At 44.8% G+C, this 20,043-nt stretch overlaps 1 protein-coding gene across 1 annotated transcript in view; it reads right to left on the reverse strand.

The window, feature by feature from the left end:
- The window catches only part of EVPL (envoplakin), a 71,474-nt gene extending 54,398 nt beyond the window's left edge, over positions 1–17,076 (reverse strand). The window contains exon 1 of the mRNA XM_054978891.1: positions 17,006–17,076. The gene's annotated coding sequence lies outside the window, so the exon portion shown is untranslated. The remainder of the gene's footprint in view (positions 1–17,005) is intronic.
- Positions 17,077–20,043: the final 2,967 nt, after the last annotated feature.

Below are 20,043 nucleotides of genomic sequence, written 5' to 3' on the forward strand. Positions count from 1 at the left end.
GCCTAAGCTGTATATATATATGCAAGGTGGTAACATTTGGTTACATTTCCAGACATTCTCCATAGATAAGGGTCAGTGTGGTGAAGTAGTTAGGCTGTCGGAATAGGATCTGGGAACCACAGGTTTGAATCCCCAACTCTGCTGTGGAAACTTGCTGGATGGACTTGGGCCACTCATGCACACTCAGCCTAATCTACCTCACAGGGTTGCTGTGAGGATAAAATGCAGGAGAAGAGAACAAAGTCCCCACTAGGGAGAAAGGAGAGTATAAATGAAGAAAAATATCTATTGAAGTAGAGTTGTCATTAGGCCATGTTCATTTTATTGTAAATATGTGGGTTGGGAAGTTGCAGCATTTGCTATTCTCCCAGTTCAGATACTCACAGCAAAACCAACAGCCCAAGAGGACGTGCAGACTGAGAGATAAAGCATCTCAACCATATCATATTTAAAGTTCATATCATATTTAAAGTTCTGATCCCCGTGGCGCAGAGTGGTAAGCCGCAGTGCTGCAGCCCAAGCTCTACTCACAACCTGAGTTCGATCCTGGCAGAAGCCGGGTTCAAGCAGCCAGCTCAAGGTTGACTCAGCCTTCCATCCTTCCGAGGTCAGTAAAATGAGTACCCAGTTTACTGGGGGTAAAGTGTAGATGACTGGGGAAGGCAATGGCAAACCACCCCGTAACAAAAAGTCTGCCAAGAAAACGTCGTGATGCGACGTCCCCCCAGTAATGATGACTCAATGCTTGCACAGGGGACTACCTTTACCTTTTATGTGGGTTGGGAAGTTATAGCATTTGCTATTCTCCCAGTTCAGATACTCACAGCAAAACCAACATCTGCGGCCCAATCAGATGTACAGACTGAAAGGTAAAGCATCTCAACCATATCATATTTTAAGTTCCTGCCTAAATGGCTATGCAAGCAAACCTCGGTGGCTGTTTCCTACTACTAGCTGGATCAAGATTGGCACACTGGTAAATGCAAATGTTTTGCTAAGCACCTTTTGGCTTTGGCAGACAAAAGTCCCTGCGATGGGCGTGCAGGAAAAATGCAACTAATCTCAAACCTGAATTCAAAACATGCCAAGCATCTGAGCTGAAAGGAGTGACGTTTGTCAGGAAAATATTAGGGTGTGGTTTCATTGAAGGGCAAAATAAACGTGGAGCTCAAGTAGTTTCTTTGTATGGTTACAGGAGTCCTTTTATGAGCCAAGACTGGAGAGAGAACAAGCTGAAGTGTGCTGCTTTTGATCTAGGTTACAGCTACTTAAGAGATCTGTGGGAATGAAAACAAAAACTTTTGATGGTTGCTGGGAAAAGGAAACTTGAGCACCTTGGTGCAAACAAGTATTTCTGATGCATTTTGTGTTAATTTAACATCTAACTCCATGTGCTTGGACATAATCCAAACGAGGGAGTTAAAGCAGGTCCACTCTTGATGTTTTCTTATATTAAATGTTTACACAAAGAGATTACAGCCAAAAGAGATTTTCATACCATGATACTCATTCCTTTTCTCAAGTGTGAATCTCAGACATTTTGCATTAGTGCAGCTTCATAGGGTAAAATAAGCTGTTGGTCAAATTGATAAAGGTGCGGATTTAGATTTCCCAAAAGAATGACCTGCTGAATGCTGGGAGACTACAATAATATATTGAGTTCTGTAGCCTGTCTCTCTGCCTTTTCTTCTCTTTAGTATCTGGAGCTGGCTGCAGCTGGAAACAGTATTGGGTCATTAAAGTTATGCAGACTTGCGAGAGCCAATATGATACAGGGGTTATCACTCTGTCACAGAAGCTTGTTGGATGGCCTGGAGCCAGCCACACTTTCTCAGCTTAACCTACCTCACAGCGTTGTTGTTGTGAGATAAAATGGAGACAAGGAGAACAATGTAAGTTTAGGCTTCCACTGAGGAGAAAAGTGGGCTAAAAATATTTAAATAAATAAATAGCCCTGGACAGGGCTTTTTTTCTGGGAAAAGGGGTGGTGGAACAGAGCTCCCAGGACTGCACAATGACGTCACTTTGGGTCAGCTGGAACAAGGGGGGAGTTTTTTACAGTTTAAATTGCTGTTGGCAAAAATGGTCACATGGCCAGTGGCCCCGCCCCCTGATCTCCAGACAGAGGGGAGTTTAGATTGCCCTCCGCGCCACTGGTGGCATGGAGGGCAATCTAAACTCCCCTCTGTCTGGAGATCAGGAGGCAGGGCCACCGGTCATGTGACCATTTTCAAGCTGTGCCGGAACTCCGTTCCACTGTGTTCCAGGTGAAAAAAAGCCCTAGCCCTGGATTGTATATTATTCTAATTGCCTTAACACCACGAAATAGCTGAAACACAGCTTGAGATCGGGTTAGGACTGATTGTAATATGTACCATGACTATTACTTAGTTGGATATTGCAGCTGGTTTCTGCAGTCTAACACAACTTACATACTATATGATCACTCTCAGTTTAGTTCATGCCACTACACTAGAAGCATGCGGAAAAATTCTCCTTCCGTTCTTCCTGGGATTTATAGACATGCTCCACTGCTTGATGTCACATTATTTGATTGCTCACATACATGACCTCTAGTTGATGAATGTGAACTAAAAGGAGAGGTAATAACAGATGATACAAAAGCTCTGTTTGTGGTAGAAGACTTCTGTTAGCTGTTTCATACATACAAGTGATGTTGCATACATGGAGTGAAAAACATGTATTTGTCACTAGATTACTAAATATTCCATAAAGAAATGAAGGGGACAGGTTGCTTTTGAAATTCTACCCCATACTGGGTCAGCTCACAATTCAACCCGCCTAATAGTGTTGTTTCCTTACAGCAGCTAATGGATGCTTCAGGGAAATAAAATGTTCAAGCAGCTTTGAAGTGACCCACTCATCCCCTTCCTCCCAGTGCATTCTGGGACTCAGAAAACACCTACCACTTAGAGATTATCTCCAAAGGTTGGATGGATAATCTAAATATGGTATTAGGACAAGTAGTAGAACTGGCTCAGCTGCAATGTCAGTAACTTTCTATGCACACTGGGCAGAAACCGTTGTAGATTGTACTGGTTCAGCAGGATTTGAACTAAAATAACTCAAGCCTTATGGGTGGTGCACACAAACCCTCTGAGACACCCACTGAAAACAAGTGCGAAACATTGTGAGTGATCAGAAGGCTCAAATAATTCCAGGATTTTGGTAACTCACTGTACATTTTCTTCAAGAAAAATGTTCTCAAGAAATGTTTCTGAGCTATGCAGGTAACTGGAGAGTTGGAAGGCAGGCATTGCAATCCTGAATTGGGGGGTGTGTGTGCCGAAAATGCTCAGGGAGCCAAATACAAGTTACGCCAGTGTATCCTGGACTTATACTGGTGTAAACCCCCCCCACTATGATGGTGCCTGGCTAAGGTGCTGCTCTGCCCTGGCCCTCTACCAGTGCCCGGCCACTGTGGCATAAGTATAGGCATAAGTATGGTGTAAGTCCCTGCACTGGCATTATGGAAGGCGGGCTGGGAGGTGGGGTGTGAGTTAGTCAGTTCCCTAAGTTGTTTGGGGCCTGGGAACACCCCCCCCCCACGGTGGTGGAAAGTTATGCTATGAAAAACGACGGTGTTGCCCACAGGCACCCATTGTACAGGAAAAGTCACTCCCCCCCCCACATGGCCGTCCTCACCCAGGGGGCCCAGCAGAGCACAGGGGACCAATCTACTCATGGCTCCATGGCAGCTGAGCTCCCCTCCCCATGCCCAATCAGCTCCCCGGGCACCCTACATAACCATCGGCTAGGGTGCCCATGACCCCAGGTAAGTAGGGAGGCTGTCGGAGGCTTTGCCCAGGAGCCCTCTGCCATGGAGACTTAACAGAAGATGCTTTACATCAACATAATTATCATTGGGAGGAAGGCAACATAGTCAAATTATAGATATTTTGAGGGCAAGGATATTGTCCATTTTATATCCTACCTTTTGTTCATTATGGAATACTTAAGGCAGTGTACATGGGATTCCCTGGAGAACTCTCACTGAAGCAGTGGACAGATTCAGAGGTGCTTAGTTTCAGCAACATTGCTAGTATCATACTGCCTTCTAACCATACTCATCTGTACAGATGTTGACTTCCTGATAGATATCAAGAAGCCCAGTAGGGTAAGGTAGCGGACAATTAGATTTCTAGACTGTTACTTGGAAAAGCAATTGGCCAACAGAACGTTCCCATTGTTTATTAACAAAGATAAGTGAGCTCAGGGAACACCCAAGTTAAATGTAAGTTGCATGGCAGTTCTTTAGTAAAAGAAAAAGTGCAATAATGACACTCCTAATCCTGATGGCTAATAATAATAATGCTTATTATAGGTTTGGAATATAATTGGGAAGGATTTGTGGCTTAGCAGGATCAAGGTCATATTCTAATCCTAGCTCAACTGTATGTTGACTTGAGCAAGTTACTCTCTGTTAGCCACAGTTTTCCAACTGCAAGACTGAAACAACAGCCACTTCCTAATTGGATTATTATGTTGTTTAAGAAGACTGTTATGCCCACAAATCTTTTCCTGTTTGCTCTTGACTCTCAGAGGTTAAAAGAAATCTGTATTGACATATCATCTAGCTATTGGCATTGGGTCGTGGAAAAGCAACTATGCTTCATGTTTGGTTGATATGTTGCTACATGTAAAATTCTTGGAAACAAATATTGGACAGATTTAATTGGACAGATTTTTAAAAAAATGTTAGAACTGCTGTTCTGTTAGAGGCAATAGTAGCGCTCCCACAGCATCTGAAAAATGTAGGTCCCAAGTAGCAAACTGAAATTATGCTTACGCAGTAGCAAGAAGTTAGTTGCAAAGAATTAGAAGAGCAGTGAGTTACTGTCTAAAAACTAAAATCCTAGTCCTTTAAATATCTGAATATTTTGCACTTTTGAGAAGGGAAAATATATTAGAAAATCTGAAATAGCGGACAATTTTTTTTTAATAATAGTGTAATCCAAGGAGAGGAAAATAAAAGTTGTTATAGATTCAGTTAATAGGATGTTAGGAAGACTAGTTCTCTTTAACAATTCTTCAACTGATTTTTAAAAATTATAACATTCTTACTTTATTGTAGTTATATTGCTATACATAGAGTGTATTGGATACCATCTAGAATTTTCATGGGCTACAGAAGGGGGATGGTTTTCACAGATTCTCCTGGGCGGCTGTGGGAATGGGGGAGGAATAGGTGTAAACACACTCAGAGTGGTTTTCAAAGTATGTTATTATTATCCCCACAACAAAACACCCTGTGAGGTGGGTGGGGCTGAGAGAGCTCCAGAGAGCCGTGACTAGCCCAAGATCACCCAGCTGGCTTCAAGTGGAGGAGTGGGGAATCAAACCCAGTTCTCCAGATTAGAGTCCCAGCACTCTTAACCACTACACCAAACTGGCTGTCACATGAAGTTAACTATGCACACATACAAAGATAGTTTTGCCCAGCTATTAAGATCCAGTAATCGCTGCACACAATAGGCCCAGGTATATGTCATGTGCAAACCCAACTTCACCACACCAGGTTAGAAAGTTGCAGTACTTAAACATATCCACGTCTGATCTGCACCAAACTTGAGTTGGATTCTGTGGGGTCAGGGTTTCCAATCCAGCACCAGGATGCATGCTATCTGACTTGTGGATGTGGCTGCCTAGCTAGGAGATCCACACATGTAGCAACTTATGTGCTTCATGAATCCTGCTGCAGCAAGGGGATCTAGGGAGAAAAACCTGCTTTTGCATGTGTGTTTCCCTTGATGGACTAAGACAATCGACTGCAAAAGGGGGAAAGTTGCGCCACTCAAATAATTTATTCCAGAATAGTCAGAGAAGACTAAAAGATTATTCTAGCAAAAGTGATGAGCAAACTGTAGCTTTAAAGCACTGAGAATAATGGTTTGACAGCACAAGGTATTTGTGTAAGTAGTGATAGCATGCAATGTTGACAAAAGAAAGTTTGCAGCAAGTTGGCATTTTCCCTGTTCAGAAAGTGTATGAATGAATTTCGTGAATTCTAAGAAAAATTCTGAACATGCAGGAATGTGCACAAAAGAAAATGATGGTAGTGGTAGAAGACAGAAATTACTATAAGAGATCAGAAAAAGGATACTTCACAATGAAAAGATGTCTGGAAGCCAAACATTTAAGCACACTGCCGTTTTTCAATAATCAAAACCCTTCAGAGTTGGTATATACTTTCTGCAGCACTGAATAATTGCTTGAGGAGGGTTCATTCCTCAATTTACCTACAGGTTCAATACTTCTTCAAATATTGACACAAATGCTCTTATCTGCTTTGTTCTCTTTAAAACCAAGCAGCACAAAGCACAAAGACATCCTTTATTAATCCTACTCCCACACAGTCTATTGTATGTTATTTTCAATTATTTCAACAGCCAACAATGTATGGGGTAGATCACACAGTGCCAAAAATTAGTTTTCTCATCATAGTAATGTAGCATGTGAGCAAATATTCCTTTCAATTTGGCTACCCAAAAGCATTCTTGCTGCAAATTGTGGGAAGGATATCATGAGTAAGCCAATAGGAACACTGCGGATAACAAACAAAATTAAAAGTCATAAAATATTTAACAACTTGTGCCCATTACCAGAGGCTGGGCGTGTGTTGTTTTTTGTGTTAAGAACCTGTAGCCCCTACCAGATTTTTGTAGGCATGATCAGTATATTACATTGCTTATGCCCATTTACTGGGGACTGCTAGGAGCCAAGAGAAGTAGCTGCAACCTTTTGACTGGGCTGTTCTGGATTTAGGTAGCTTAAAGGTGGCAAGAACAATACTTGGGCTGATTCTGGTGATAGCAGCAGTGAATGAATGATTTGTGTGACAATAAAGGAGCAATATGTGATGTTTGAAGAAGGAAAAAAGGGAAAGACCAAAGCAAGATTCCTTAGTCTAGATGAACAGTACTTATTGGCATGACTTGCCTTAATATGCTTGCCTATTGCATGACTTAATGTGCTAGCCCAAGTACTTACTAATTTTAGTGAAATAAGAAAAGGGACCCATATCACTCAAGAGATCAGATTGCATGCAATCCCTAAAAACAATATACGGAAGGTTTAGGATTGCCAGCCTCCAGGCAGGGCCAGATCTAGGTTTGCAGGTGCCCGGTGCAACCCTTGGCCTGGTTTCTGTGCACACTCCCGGTGCCGCGTGATGACGTGACTTTCATTATGTCATCATGCAGGGCGGGAGGTGTGCCGCCCGTGCAGCAAGCCAACCGCCCCAGCACTCAGTGCGCCGCGGAGCTGGCAGTGGTGGCGCAGGCGTGAGCTGGGGCGGCTGGCTTGCTGTGCGCAGGACCTCCCAGCCCTGCGCTCAGCCACCCGTGCAGCAAGCCAGTAACCCCGCTGCCAGCTCCACGGTGCACCGTGTGCTGGAGCAGCCAGTTTCCCACACGGGCGGCTGAGCACAGGGCTAGGTGGCCCTCCGCATGGTTCGCCTGCCCCATGCTGCCCGTGTGGCAAGCCAGCTGCCCCAGCACATGGTGTGCTGCGGAGCTGGTGGTGGCGAGGGCGTGCGCTGGGGCAGCTGGATTGCTGCGCAGGTGGCTGAGCGCAGGACTGGGAGGTCCTGTGCACGTGGCAAGCCAGCCGCCCCATCGGCAGGGCTGGCGAGGGCCTCTCAACCCTGCACTCAGCAACCCATGTGGCTAGCCGCAGCGCGCTCCTGGCGACTAGCAGCCGCACCGGGGGCAGGCTACCCCCTGCCCCCCCTCGGTCCAGCCCTGCCTCCAGGTGGTGGCTGGAGATCTCCCAGAATTACAAATGATCTCCGGACCATAGAGATTAGTTCCCCTAGAGAAAATGGCTGCTTTGGAGGGTGGAGTATAGGTTTATAATCTGTTGAGGTCCCTCCTCTCCTCAAACCCCACCCTCTACAGACTCCACCCCTTAAATCTTCAGAAATTTCCCAGTCTGAAGCTGGCAACCCTACTTGACTCCCAGTTATAGTGAAAGATATTTTGGTATTTTGCCAAATTAAATAATATAGTTTACAAGTTTGCAGGATACTATTCATACTTTGTGTCAAAGATGGCTGTATCCACAAGCCACCCTGAATGGGAGGTTAAGAGCCAAACACTCCAAACTGGGAGTGAGTCCTCACTTCCAGGGTAACGAGCTGCCACCAGCCTCTCTTGACTAAACCTTCAGCTGTGGAACAGAGTGGCAAGTTCCCAGCCCTACCTAAACAGAAAGTCGACCATGCAAGGTAGGTCACTTTGCAGATCGAGTTCCACTAAACAACTATTTGGGTAGCTGTGACCAAAATGGGTCAAGGATTCAGACTGAAGCTGGCAAATTCCCTAAGAACACACAAGGTTATACTCCAAAGAGTTTATTAACAAATGTACAGACGAGTACAGATAAACAACTGTGCTATGTCATGAAGCAATGAGACCACTTCCCTAAGTACAGCTCTCCTATTTGAGTAAAAAGCCCTCTTGAATAATTCAGTTGTGCATGATTTGCAGAAGGCCAGGAGAGTGGGAGCTTTCCTAACCACTTCGGGTAGGTCATTCCATAAAGAAACCATTCCACCACAGAGAATGCATGTGTATGGGCAGCTGTTGATTTTGCCTATGTGCAAGGTGGCTCCTGCAGAAGGTCCTGTTCAGATGAGTGAAGCTGCCATGGGAGAGAGGCAGTCCTGTAGATATGATGGAGCAGGGCCATGAAGAGCTTCATTGGTGACATCTATTACCTTGAATTGGGCTCAGTAACTGATAGGTAATCAATGGAGTGATTATAGAATGGAAGTAATATTCATGGTTCTCCCAGCTCCCAATAATAGTTGAGCTGCACCATTCTGCACCAGCTTAGAAGGGAGACCTATGTACAGTAGTGAAGTCTCAATGTTACCATGGCATGGATTCTGGTGGCCAGATCAACTGTGTCAAGGGCCATCTTCCAGGCTAGGCTTAGTTTACGGAATACATCTTTGCAGTTGCCTTAATTTGCTTTTCTAGCAGTAGCACTGGATCCAGTATAACTCCCAAAGCTGCTGTTTAATTGTTTCTTTTGCTTTTTGGGACCCAAGATGCGATAAAACTTGAGGAGAAAGGCCATACTCTTGGAGTTTCCATTCGATTACTCTTTGCCAGGTTGAAAGATAGCTATTTACTAGGATCAAGGGTACTAAAGCCACTAGTCTGAAGATGAATTTTAACCGATAGGTGGGTGCATGTAGCCAAGTATGGGTCTCCAAGGGGATCAGCCCAGTTGCTGCTAGTCTAAGAAGGGCATTCAGGATACATTGCAGGACTCCAAGGATTTTTCACAGGAACTTGGATTGTACCACTTCCAGTGCATGCCTGTGTCTTCTTTGTAGATACAGAGCTGAAAACCGTGTAAGAGCTGAGGAACAACCTTTCCTCGGAAGACCTTGACTGCTCCAAGGATAAAGGAGGCTCCTTTTGTGAAGTAGAATCTTAAAATGGTGGAGGATGCTCTATGGATAGTCTCTGCAGCATGCAATGCCCAAGCTCTCCAATGTCCAGACAACTGGAAGACTATTCCAAGATATTTAAAGGTTTGTGTTCGTTTGATGCTGAGACCCTCTATTTGCCGTCTATGAATCTGATGATTTTTGGTAAAGATAAGGACTTCTGTGTTTTGATAGTTTATTGCAAGCTGCTCCTCTTTACAGTATATGGAGAAGGCATGGAGTGCTCTCCTGAGGCCCACTTGTGAATAAGATAAGATGATAGTATCATCTGCATATAATAAAGCAGGTTTCATTTTGTCAGCAAGCTTTGGCGAATGGAAGCTTGGATTTCTTAGATGTTGCACCAAGGAACTGATATAGTAGTTAAAAAGAAGAGGGATCAAGATACAACCCTATTTAACTCCTATATCAAGTGGGATCTTATTGGAGAGATCCCCTCGAGGACTGCATTTTACTTTTAGAAAGTTTCTTTCATTATTGAAAGTTTTTATATTTTATGGATCAGATACCTTATCAATCTTGTGATTGTTGTTATGCCAATAAAGGTAGATGATGATGATGATGATGATGATGTTACACAAAAATGCCCTTCTGCCCTTACTCAAATTCTTCAGAGCAAAAGGAGGAGACAGACAAGTGCTTCTTTTCAAGGATTGTATTGAATATTGCAATATGGGTACCCAGCTTTCAAAGGAGCCATGAGTACCAAAGAACATAAAGCTTACAAGCAGTTTTAAAGACATTTTGCTAGTACAAAAGGAACTACCTGCTGAACAATTTGCAATTGGTCATTTCATACATATGATCTCTACAATTCTTTCAACTGGCTACTTCTCAGTTCTCTAACTAGTCTCGCGATTTTGCATCTATCAATGTAAATTTTTCATTCCCCTTATTTGGTCACTATCCTTTGCTGACTCTGAATTTCTCACTTCTTGCTGACTTCCAAACCTTAGAATCAAAAGTTATAGATATAGGGATTCGGTTTCGTTTTCTCAGCCATGTCGGACGCTCCTCTTCGCGGGCTCGAGAGGAAGCGCCCGAGCACCCTGTCCGGGCGGCTGATCTGCGAAGATTAGCCCCCAAAACTCCCAGTGAGGGAGGCTGGGTCCGGGACGCTGTGGGAAGAGCCCCCCGGAATTAATGCGGGGGGTTAATTGCCCGTTTGTCCCTACGGAGGCCGGCGGACGTGCGCGGCGCCTCGAGTGCTGCCGGGCCATGGAAAACGGCAAAGAGCAGAATTAGGCGAAAGCCTGCAAGTAAGCGAATCCCTTCTGTTACTACAAGCGTACGCGAAGGAGTGGTGGGATCTGAAGCTAAGAAGGCTCGTTCTTCCCCTTTGCTGAGTTTCAGAATCCGGTTGGCGGTTCCCCCCCCCCCTAAAATGGCAACAAAAAAACAAAGTCCTGCCCTGGGCAAGTCAGTTTCGGCTGCCCTGAAGGGAGAGTCGTTGGAGGAGGTGGTGCGGAGGGCGGTTGGTGAAGCTATAAAACCCTTTGTTGACAAGCTGAATGAAACAGATCAAAGGGTGGGCTTAATTGAGAGCGAAGTGAAGACCATTAAGGAAGCAGCGGGGGGGGGCAGAGAAGTCTGCTCGGGAAAGTGCGTCACTCGTGAAGGCTACGAATAAAGAGCTTAAGCTGGTGGAGAATCAGCTGATCGGGCTACAAGTGGAATGAACACAGACAATTTTGCGTCTCCAGAATGTGAAAGAGGAGGAAAATGAGGATTTACGGGGTCTGGTCTCGGAACTATTGGCGACACCTGCGAGGGCAACTAAAGAAGAAGTAAAAAGCGCCATTTTGGAAGTCCGTCGGGCTACTTCAAAATATGCAATGAAGCGTTAGTTGCCTCGCGAGATCATCATTGATTTTTCATCTAAGAGGATCCGGGACACTATCCTATATAATTCATACAATGCGGATTTGGACTTTCTGGGTAATAAAGTTAAGATATTGAAAGACGTCCCATTTCTAGTTCGGAAAAGACGTTTTAAGTATAAAAAGTTTGCAGCTCTTCTGAGAGAACGTGGAATAAAGTACAAATGGTTATTTCCGGAAGGAATCTGGTTCAGTCACAAAGATCAAGCTTTCAAGATATTATCAGAAGATCAATTAAGGGATTTTGAGGATAAAAATCCGGAATTTCAGTGCACCAAGCAAGACGAAAAGGAGAAGTCTGAGGGGGGGGGGAGGAAATGAGCACTGCGGCTGCAGCTGCTCAGAGAGAATTGCGTCCGGGACCCAGGAGGGGAAGAAAAATTTAATTTGAATTTAAATTGTAACTTGCATTTAGTAAGGTCAACCACTCCATCAATATAACATAAAGCTTTAACTTTTGAATAATGGCAGTATGAAGGGAAAACATTTTGTGTTGCATAGCTGCTGCATGTTGTAGTTGTTATGGTTTTTTTTCCTTCCTCCCCTTGTTCCCTTTCTTCCCTTTGTATTGTTAGTTAATGTAGTTAATAAAAAATAAAAAATATTAAAAAAAAGTTATAGATATAGGGAGAGAATGTGCTCTTCTTGTATCTTTTTCTTCCTTCTCATGAGACAATAGCCTAAAGAATGTGGCCTTATCTTAAGTTTCCTAAGCAACTGAGAAAAGAGAAATATTTTCGGCCTGTTATGTTGTTCTGAAGCAACTTTCAGCAAAGATGGAACAGTGAAAGAGAGAAAGGGGAGGTTGCAAGCACTATTAATTCATTCTAAGAATATGTATATGAAAGTATGAAAAATTATAAACCCTTATAAGAAAAAGAATATTAAATCTTAACTCTACAATGATGATGATGATGAAGAAGAAGAAGAAGTTTCTTTCATGCAGCTGCGAATAACTATATAGAGTCTTTGGTCTATTGAGGAGTTCTCAAGCTTTGGGCCATTTCCACACGTCTTTCCCCCTCATGGAAAATCACGCAAAACTTATGGAACGATGGTGTCTTTGTAGCGCGATTTCCCATCATGATTCCATTTCCTGGCGCAATGACGTCATAAATCGCACACAAAACGGAGTCATGACGGGAATTTGCGCCATGAAGACACAATAATTCAGTAAGTTTTGCGCGATTTTCTGTGAGGAAAAGATGTGTGGAAACGGCCTTGCTCAGAGCCTGTTCCTGGAGATGCTGTCAAATGCTGCCTTGAAGTCCACAAAGGTGACATCCAGTGCTCCATTTGCTGGTTGGTTGATATTTCATCATTAAGAGCTGATGAATAAGAGAGGAGATCTTACAGTAGTAGGAACCTCCATGTCCACCAAAGGTCTTGCTGTATTTAGATCTATCCCATGAGGCTGGAAGCTAGGAATTCCTAAGAGTCAACCCACTGTTTTTTTACTGTGTTTAGTCTCCTATTCCACACAGCAGCATAGCTTTATCTGCAACATACTTTGCAAAAGATTGCGAAACGTGCAATGGCCAAACAGTCCAGGACTGACTCCATTTTGGAAGACTGAAGGTTTCTGTCTGAAATGCACACTCAACAGCCATTTGCAAGGCCAGACCATTTAGGAATAGTGGCTCCTCTAGCCAGAGCGATGAGAAGGTTGTATGGTGTGGCATGCCAACTGCTGTGAGAGTCAGTTCCAGATGCCAAAAATATTATGACTGGGCATTCAAAATTGCTCTACAGCTAGAAAAGTCCAGAATGTTCAAAGGCTTTGGATCAGACTTTGCTGTCAATCTACCTGACTACATTTGGAAAAATCGATCCACAGAGCTGAATAGTCAAATCGCATTGATTTTGGTGGATCCTTCCCACACTTTGGGCTGTAAAAATAAATACCACTATAATATATTACGTAAACGAACTTGGGATGCACTTTCACTTACATTGGTCTTAGTAGCTATGTTTCAACATCCATATTTAAAATAGGGAATGATTGAATTATTATGCTGTCTTGCAACACGAAACATAAGCTGCTTTGAAGAACATGGATCATTAAAACACTTTGCATTAAGAATAATGATCAGGATAAGACGAAAGATGTGCCAAAATAGATTTGCATAACTAAATTATGTAGCAAATTTACAACATGCTGTTCAGTTGTTTTTTGAAAAAAATCATTTGGCTGTACAGATAAAACACAAATAGCTCTATTACAGTTCACCGAGCCAGAAAAACATTGGTTGGTTTTGATGTTTACATGAATTTAGCTTACATTTCCCAGCATCCTTCCCAACTTTAGAATAGGACTAAGGAAAAAGGGACAGAAAAAGAAGGTTAGTCATCACTGAGGAGGCTGAGAAAAACAATATAAGACACCATTTAAAGGGAGCAGGTGTTCTTCTCCCAGGAGCTGTGCGGCAGAGAAGCAGCTACCAGCAGGAGAGGATACCTCACCCAAGAAGGGTGGATTGGACCCAGGAAGGGCCAGATATTGTAGGGACTAGTCAGGTAACCATGTTAGGAGGCTTTACTGTTTTCTTGCTAACTCCTTTATGTGTTACTCTCTCCCTGCTTGTTGTAAATGTAGCCCCTGTTAAACTGTTTTTCACAAGCATTTCTTTTCCTCACCTGTTTAGTCTTTGTCCTTGTTTAATAAAGCAGTATGCTTTACTTTATCTGGGTCCTCAAGCTCGATCAGTCACCCCAACCAGTAGAGGGGTGCTGTTAAGAAGGTTGAAGAGAGGGGGTGCTTTGGATCCTCAGTTGAACTCCCAGACCAGAGTGGTGGCAGCCAATTAGGCTAGGGATCTCAGGTGCCCACCAGTGGTGGCAATCTCCTAGCAATTTATCTGCTTGCCTGCTGGTCGTTGGCCACCAGTGGGAGGTTTCAGGCCACCTGGAGATTGCCCGCCACCAGCAGGCACCCCGGGAACATGTTCGGCATGCACGCTTCCAGCGGACGTGACAACATCACTTTTGGAAGTGATGTCATTATGCTGGCTGTGGGAGTGTCCCTGCACTTCATTGAGGCTGATTTTGGCCCTATGCAGAGCATGGGTGCACTCCTGTGGCTAGTCTGATGACGTCACTTCTAGAAATGACATCATAGTGATGGGGCTGGGAGTGCATGTGTGATGAAGAGAAGATTCCCAGTAAGTATTTATTTGTTTCGATTTCTATTCTGCCCTCCCCATACAGGCAGGCTCAGGGCGGATTACACTCCATAAAAACATTACAGTAAAACTTACATATAACAATTTAAAACAACAAAATCAAACAATATAATAAATATTTAAAAAGTACAAAAAGCAGCACAGAAGTTATCAATCAGACTGCCACCCAACCGTCACTTAAAAAGTTACTTTAAAAGTTTAGATGGTGGATGCTTCTAGTAGGGAGGGACTCGTTCTTGTCTATTTGGCTGGTGGGGGCCCAGCTCAGCCTCAACCATATGCCTGGCGGAACAGCTCTGTCTTACAGGCCCAGCAGAAAGATAACAAATCCTGCCGGGCCCTGGTCTCATTAGGCAGAGTGTTCCACCAGGTTGGAGCCAGGACCAAAAAGGCCCTGGCTCTGGTAAAGGCCAGGTGGGCCTCCCTGGGGCCAGGGACCATTAATAGTTATTTGTTGCCTGATCGGGGCATCCTCTGGGGCATATATAAGGAGAGGCGGTCCCACAGATATGCTGGTCCTAGTCTGCATAGGGCTTTATAGGTTAGTACCAAAACCTTGAATCTGATTCGGTACTCTACTGGCCACCAATGCAGCTGGTGCAATACTGGTGTTATATGTGCACTATTAGGCACTCCAGTGATGACACACACTGTTGCATTTTGGGCCAGCTGCAACCACCAGATCAGACTCAAGGGAAGCCCTGCATAGAGCACGTTACAGTAGTATAACCTAGAGGTGACCATTGCCTGAACCACTGTAGTTAAATCATGGGTCGCAAGATGGGGGGCAATCTGCCTGATCTGTTGAAGGTGGAAAAAAGAGGACCTGGCAACTGCTGCAACCTGAGCCTCCATTTTCAAGGAAGCGTCCAGGATCACCCCCAGGCTCCTGACTCTTGGAACTGGCGTGAGCAACGCCCCATTGAGGGACGGGAACCGGAGCCCTGAATCCACACACCTGCGACTCGAGTACAGGATCTCTGTCTTCATGGGATTTAATTTCAGCAGACTCTGCTTCAACCATCCAGTCACAGTTGCAAAAGCATGCTCCAGGACATCCGGAGCCAAGCCAGGCCAGCCGTCCATCAGCAGGAATAACTGGATGTCATCAGCATACTGGTGGCACCCAAGTCCAAAACTTCGCACCAGCTGGGCAAGGGGGCGCATATAGATATTACCCAATAATGGGGAGAGTATTGCCCCCTGCGGCACACCACATACCAACAGGTGGCGGGATGACACCATCTCCCCCAGCGCCACCCTCTGTCCCTGACCGTGGAGAAAGGAGACAAGCCACTGTAGTGCCGTCCCTTGCATCCTCACATTGGCGACGCAGAGGGTCAAAAGATCAGCCCCCCACCTGCTTCAGTGTTGAAGGAGATTGGAGGGAAAGAGGTGTGTTTGTGGGGCTAGAGGGCTCCTTGGAGGGGACACCTCTATTGGACAGGCCCCCACAAGACCCCCTGACCTGTGACATAGGCTCTGTGGTGCTGCTAAACCAGATGAATACAGGAGCCTCTTTTTCTTTCTCCCCCCTTCCAAAATATGGCACATAAGAACTCCTCTTTGATGGCACTCCTCTTTGATTGATTGTTGTCACTGTGCATATTGGCCTGATGTCTACTTCCACCTGCAGTGCAAGTAGAGAATGCTAGTCCAAACTGCAGAAGCCAAGCATCTTTCAGGGACCGAATTTACTAGAAGAACACATATCATCTAATCTTCAGTTGAGAAAACAATCCTGTACATTGCATAATGGATGTAAATTGGGTAAATTTGCATGTTTTCATTTCCCGTAATTTATCCCCACTTTTTACTATTTTGCATAATTCTGGCTGTTACCACTGACAGAGCAAGTATCAATACAGGACATGGACAGTAACATTCTAAGCAGAGTCACACCTTTCTAATTCCATTGTCAGACATCAATGGCTGGAGGCCAAACACCTCTCTGGATACTACCTCCACAGGTTTTGCCCACACATATTCAAACATAAGGGCTAGAAACTTTTATTTTAAAAAAGAAAGCTAAGGAGCTTCTGGAGGCTGAATTCTGTGCCCATACTCTGCTTTTTTCTGTGCTTCTGTGGAATCACAGCATATGCACAGCCCTGATAAGGAATAAGCACTGCTGGCTCAAAATGAATGAGCAAAGCTCTACATTAAACGAGACAAGCCACTAAAGTTGTCTGTACCATTAGATGAGGGAAACATTCCGTCTGATTCTAAATATGGGAAAGGAGGGAAGGAAGAAATAAACTCTGCAAGCCATAAAGACTTTGATACTCCCCACAAATAGATTCTAATAAACTGTATTGAAATAGCTGTCTGTAACCAAGATTTCACACCAATGAAAAGCTAGCACCGTTCTTTTAACCGAGAGGAGATGGCAGTTCTCAGGTTTTCTACAGAGCGCTTTGGAAGTCCACAGTGCCTGGACACACAGACAAAAGACTTACGTGAGAAGGCTGGCAACGGGAATGGGAGTCCCTCTCCACAACTTGGCCAGGATTCCTTTAAGTGACCAAAGCCCTGCACATTTTTGAAAAATAAGGAAAAAGAGAAATTGTAAACAGAGACTGTCACCAAGAAAGAATGAAGGCAACACCACAACCTTTGGACACAGTGGACCTCCTGTGATAACAAACAGTGCTCACGAGCACTGGTTCTACTTCCTCAAAGTACAGGAGAGGGAGGGACAAAGATTAGTAATTTCAAACTGAATCCAAACTGCTGAGCTGCATATTCAGCATCTGTCAGTTTCATGCAGCCAGCTAAATGGGTTTTGAATAGTGGAGCACCACCAGAGCTTAGAGTACCGCAGCAGCTAAAGACCACGGTAGGAAGCAGACAAGAAATATCACAAATTCAGTCTGCCATATAAGTTAATAGGTAATGAAGAGTTTTTTTAGCATTCCAGTCTTTCCATGTGTGAAAGGATTCAGCAGAGCCCACAAAATGCACCTGATCAGGGAAATGTAACCGCTGTGATATCAAAGGCAAGGATAAACAGTTACAACTTTCCAGCTTACAGACATGGCTGACAGAAGAAATTAGAGAGAATGGTAGTATTTGGAATTGTATAGGACAACGAGTGAAGCACCAATAGCCATTTCACTGAATACAAAGAATGAGAGATGCTCGAACATGCTGGTTCAGCTCAAGGTCTGTTTGCCAATCGCAAACAAGGAGATGATTTTTCGTTGAGCAGTTTAGTTGTTTGCAAACAGCTCGAGCTTACGTGTTGGTTTACTTTTCATGTATTCAAACAGTACCGTAATGCAACCAGCAGTGATTTACCGATGCACATTCTCACACAGCCTGATGGGAGTTTTACTTTCCCCCTTCACAGTTCTGTTCTCATTGCACTTTGCTCAGCAGTCTGCCATAGACAAACAATGAGCAATTCAGTTAGCAAGCAATTATAAATACTGTGTGTTTTTTTTAAATGACTTACTATCTGGGGTTCATTTAAGACTGTGTTGGCTTTATTCCAAGCATGCACATTTTTTGTGCATTCTTATAGGAGATGTAGTTTATGTTTAATTATCTGACCTGACCATTGGGGATCCCGGGTGAACATGGCACCTATTGTACAGATGCAAAAGCCCCACAAAGCAAGGAAAAGGAAATTCCATCCCCACATCTACTGTGCAGCTGCAAAACTGTGCAACAGTTATTCAAGGCAGCTGGTGTACAGGTCTGATCTGAGGTTCTACTCACAGGTGACTGTGGCTCTCAAACAGCATGTGTGTGCCTATACAACATATTCCTACAAAGATTTATAGAATATCATTGAAACAGCAATTTTCCAGTATATGCGCCTGCCCCTTACCTCCCCTGCTCAGAAATATATTTGATCTGCAGAAAGAACTCAGTGAACATGGTTCTGCTCCATAGTGTAAATGGATTTTTTTTAAAACACCAGCTTCTTTATTAAGCATATAAGAGTTCTTTCAGATCCTTCCTCAAAGGCCACCTTTCCTATGAAGTCTTTTAGCAGAACCCCAGTGTTCTGATTCAAGGTATTTTGTTACCCCAAACAAGGCATCCTTATCCTGGGATCTTGTTGCTGCTGGCCAGGTCCAGTGATGGGTGGGCCACCTCCTGGGATAGGGTTGCCAGTCTCTCTTAACCTCCCGGCAGGGGACTGGCTCCCTGCACTTACCTCTTGGTGTGGGGTGTGTGTGCATGAAGCTCCCACAAGCATGGTGACATCACATCTGGGAAGTGAGGTCATCACACACACCCTGGGAGCACGTCCACACTCTGCAAGGGCTCGGATTGAGGCCGCTGTGGAGCGCGGGAGCACTCCTGCGCTCCACAGCAGCCCAAAACGGGCCCCTTTTGGCCCAAATTGGACTTGTTTTGGGCTCGTTTTGGTGCAGGTCAGGCCCATTTTGGCCCGGATTGGGGCCGCTGTGGAGCAGAACACCACAGGGAAGCACGCACGGGAAGGTGCGCCCCCCCCACTGGCCAGGTAAATGGGGGTGAGGTGTGGGGGGCGAGGTGTAGGGGGTGGGGGCGGGGGATCCCCTGCCCCTGCCAGGGGTCTGGCATCCCCTGCCCCCACTGGGGGTCTGGCATCCTTATCCTGGGATCATGTTGCTGCTGGCCAGGTCCAGTGATGGGTGGACCAGTGGGCCTGAACTGAATCCCTGTGGTCCATTGGTGGTCTCTCCACTGTGCTGCCCTACGAAGTTGTTTGGTCAGAAAACTGGCCCTGCTTAGTTCTCATTCCTTACTGAAACCAGGCCTTATCCCCTGCAAATGATTAAACACACATTCTTCCTTTGTTTTTCTCCCAAGAATCCTCAGGAGAAGATTCCTCATCATACATTGTCGACAATACATCGACAATACATTCCTCGTCATCTTGTATTTTAAACTATTATGCAATTGACCCTGTTATAAGATGAAGCTTCATCCTGGCCAGATAGAAGTGCTACTGCGGAGTGGAAGGTCCGACCCAGGATTTAACGTGTCACCTATTCTGGGTGGGATTGCATTCCCTTTCAAGAAACAAGTCTGTAATTTTGTGGTGTTCTTGGAATCAGGTCTACTAGTTGATCAACGGAGCAGCTGTGACCAGGAGTGCCTTTTCCTAGCCTTGACAAGTTAGCCAGCTGAATTTTTGCCCTGGTTCAGTCGCGGGCTCTGTGGGCATAATAAATCATGTGGGTTTTTTTTAAAAAAGTTTGAGCATGCGTTGTAACGTGACTCCGAACTCATTGTGTGACTCCGAAACCACACCCCTCCCCCTGTACTTCAATAGTTCATTGGTTCTAAAATCTCCCACCTTCAGGCAAAGACTGGCTGAAAAGTCCGGCTTCCTTGGGAGAAGTCTGATCAAAGTGTGTGTGTGGGGGTGGGGGGGACATCACACGTGCCGTCATCATGGGAGCACGCGCGCACACGCCGTCGCCGGCCCGATTGCTGTGGCGGGCAGCCTCCGAGCAATCCTGCTCGGTTGCCTGTGCCACCGCAGATGCCTGCC

The sequence above is a fragment of the Eublepharis macularius genome, chromosome 4 (assembly GCF_028583425.1).
Source record: "Eublepharis macularius isolate TG4126 chromosome 4, MPM_Emac_v1.0, whole genome shotgun sequence".
Taxonomy (NCBI): Eukaryota; Metazoa; Chordata; class Lepidosauria; order Squamata; family Eublepharidae; genus Eublepharis; species Eublepharis macularius.